This window comes from Pinus tabuliformis, chromosome 9, assembly GCF_031772625.1.
Source record: "Pinus tabuliformis cultivar Carrire ecotype Pingquan chromosome 9, CPIR1, whole genome shotgun sequence".
Taxonomy (NCBI): domain Eukaryota; kingdom Viridiplantae; phylum Streptophyta; class Pinopsida; order Pinales; family Pinaceae; genus Pinus; species Pinus tabuliformis.
Window position 1 is genome coordinate 540,695,827 of NC_142307.1, and position 3,166 is coordinate 540,698,992.

A 3,166-nucleotide genomic window follows, 5' to 3' on the forward strand; every position below is an offset into this window, starting at 1 on the left:
TGTAACATTGAAAGGAACATAATGAAAAATCAATCTTGTAGTGCCGGTTTTGGGATCCAAGGGAAAATCTTTGTGTACATGTGTTTTACGTGTTATTCTCTCGCATTATTTATTTTCTATGTTTTAGAATTCGTATGTAGGTAATTTCTGGGCGCCTCAATTTTTGCACTCAAAAAATAGGTTTGCACCTCGAGAGGTTTGATCCCTCTCGGCGCTTGATAGATCCGGTTTTAAGATGGATCTAGGCTGGTCATAACAATGTTTGCTCAAATAACACGTTGTTTAGCTTTATTGAATCACATGCCCTTAATGTTTTATCATATATACTTATTCACCATCCTAGTAGTTAGTTATATGTGGTTTCATTGCTTTTTATGTGTGGTAGTTTTATATTAGCCATACACCACCCTTCATATATTTGAAAAAACAAAAAAACCACTCAAATTTTTTACTTAGAGTGCTATGGGTTTGTTTCATTTGTTTTTTTATGTTATTTATATAATATATACAGAAAGGTGACATGATATGTATATAACATTTGTTTGGATTTAATGAAATAGTTATATAACATTATACATATATGCCATGCTTTTACGTGGTTTGTTTTGTTAGTTTTCTTTTAATATATTAAAAAGATTATAATTCATATTAACATATTTATTATATAATTTATAATTTTCATCATGATAACTTTACATATATGGGTTAAAGTATTTAATTTATATGATAATATTACAACACATGATACAAAATGACAAATTTTATTATTTATTTACATTTATTAATGTTAGGTTTATATATATAATCATTGTTATGATATAGAAATATGTGATTTATTTACAAGTTAAGTTACATGTTTTTGAGTGATGGGAACATCATGTGGAGTCGAAACTAAATCAAAGGTAAAGAAATTCTAAGAAGGAACACATCGAAGTGAGAAACTATAATGATAATAATTCAAGTTAAGAGTGATATACATCAAAATTGCATCCATTAGAAAATTGATAGAAGAAGCACATTGAAAAAAAGATCATTCAAAGTCGGACCAACTAAATGCAATTAATATCGTCATGCGAAGATCAAGCAAGATCAAACAATGAAAGAGACAATTGCAAAGACCATAACAAAAGATGTGTCAAAACTTGATCAAATCGTAAGTTACCAAAAAAAAAAATTCAAAGCCAATTAGTAAGGATATGAGGAACCATCAACCAACCAAGTGTCAATAAATATGGGAGTTTCTCAAAATTTATAATGGTGGCCCCATCATTTTGACCAAAATGTAGGGGCATTGTTATACTCCTAGCTAAGGGGAATGATTGTATAAATGTAAATGCCTCAACTTATTTGGGGTTGGTCAATAACACGTCAATAATTGGTTGTTGAGAGACAGGGTTGAGGTAGAGATTGTTGAGTATCATCTCATATTTTGGACGCCCCTTTCTTTTGCAACCTAGCGAAGTAAAGACTTGTACAGTGATAATTTACTGGATTGTGTTGTAAGTGACTGGAATGAGGCCTCAATTTCAATTGTTTATTAATGTTATCTTATATGGAAATAATATATTTTACTTTTGTTGTTTGTTTAATTTGTATAATGGTGGTTCTATGGTTGCATGAGTTAATGTGTGTTCAAGCTTAGATGGGATACAATCTAAATGGTAGGGGTTCATAGTTAGTACTTAAATTGAAGATGGTGGTGTGATGCTAAGATGCGTGTCTTAATGTTCTATATGTGATATCAATGTTTAGAACGGGGAAATAGTTGCAATAGTAATCCTAATTAAATCCATACACAACCTTTTATATCCCAGCATAATGCTTCAAGTGAGACCTTCCCCATTAAGTGTATAGAAAATGATAACACCTAAACTACAATAGATCCCTTGTTGGAAATTGATGTAGAACTATGTCTCAAATTGAGCCAACAACTCTTACCATGATGAGGCTAATGTGCCAAGATTTAACATTACAAGGAGAACCAAAACTAGAAGTATCATTCAACTCAATTTTCTTTGGCTAAACAGTTGTTGGTGGGGGGGTATTTATTCCACCAAAATTTCCCAAGGCTTGAACTTGGCCCTAGTCATTCTTATGTGCACAAAAACATATCCATATATGTGAGCACAAGTGCTTACATCTCACTTGGTAGAACTTGAACTCTAATTGGTGTTATATTACCTATCCAATTTCATTGACCCAACACACCATTGTTGACAACCAACAGATAATTTTGACATGATGGGGACTTCCACTTCTAACATTGGCGTAATGGGAACCATTGCTACTCCGAGAGAGTATTGATTTGTGCATCATCACAATTTTGGTATGTGCCAAACCCTTTTCAACTCTTTACACATCATAACAACAATAAAAAAACCAAGTTTTAACACATGTCATCCTTCAACTGTCACACACAGCCAACACTTACTCCTTTTACACCAAATTCTTCACACACAACCTATACCTCGTCTCCAATGTCAATATTCCAACACTAGCACTAGTGTTGCTTGATATTAGCTTAATAAACAAATCAAGAGATCATGATTACACATACCACCTAAGCAATAACTAATTAGGATACAATAGTGAATCATCACAACTCAAAGAGTCAAAGTTGAATATGTCATTCTAGTATATGCACCTATAATCAAATTAGACTATTAGTCAATGCATTTAATATAAATATAGGGATCAACAGAGCAAGTATGCTTATTTACTATGCACAAGACCAAACATTAGGCATGATTCGTAAGATGTAGTAGATATTCCATTGGATTATTTGTCACAATAGATCTGATTAATTTATACTGAAAATCTAAAAGCTATACTATGAGAGTTATTTTCCTTAGACTTTTGAATTTATTAAATTACTGTTTTTATGCATGTAATATAGAAAATAAATAAAATAAAAAACATTCAAAAATACAATCACTCACAACCATAATAACACAAGATATGACCTAAGAAACCATCTCGAGAGAAAACCCAACTGGAAAGTGAGGTTGATCTACTCTTTCTTTCTTTAAATGGAAAGGGATGCAGGTATAAAAAAGTGCAACATGTGGCTCGTGGGTTGCTACAATGCAAGTACCCTATATGTTTTCTCTCTCCTTATCCACTTTCAGCTACTTTGGTCATCTATGCAACAAAATGCACTCGAATA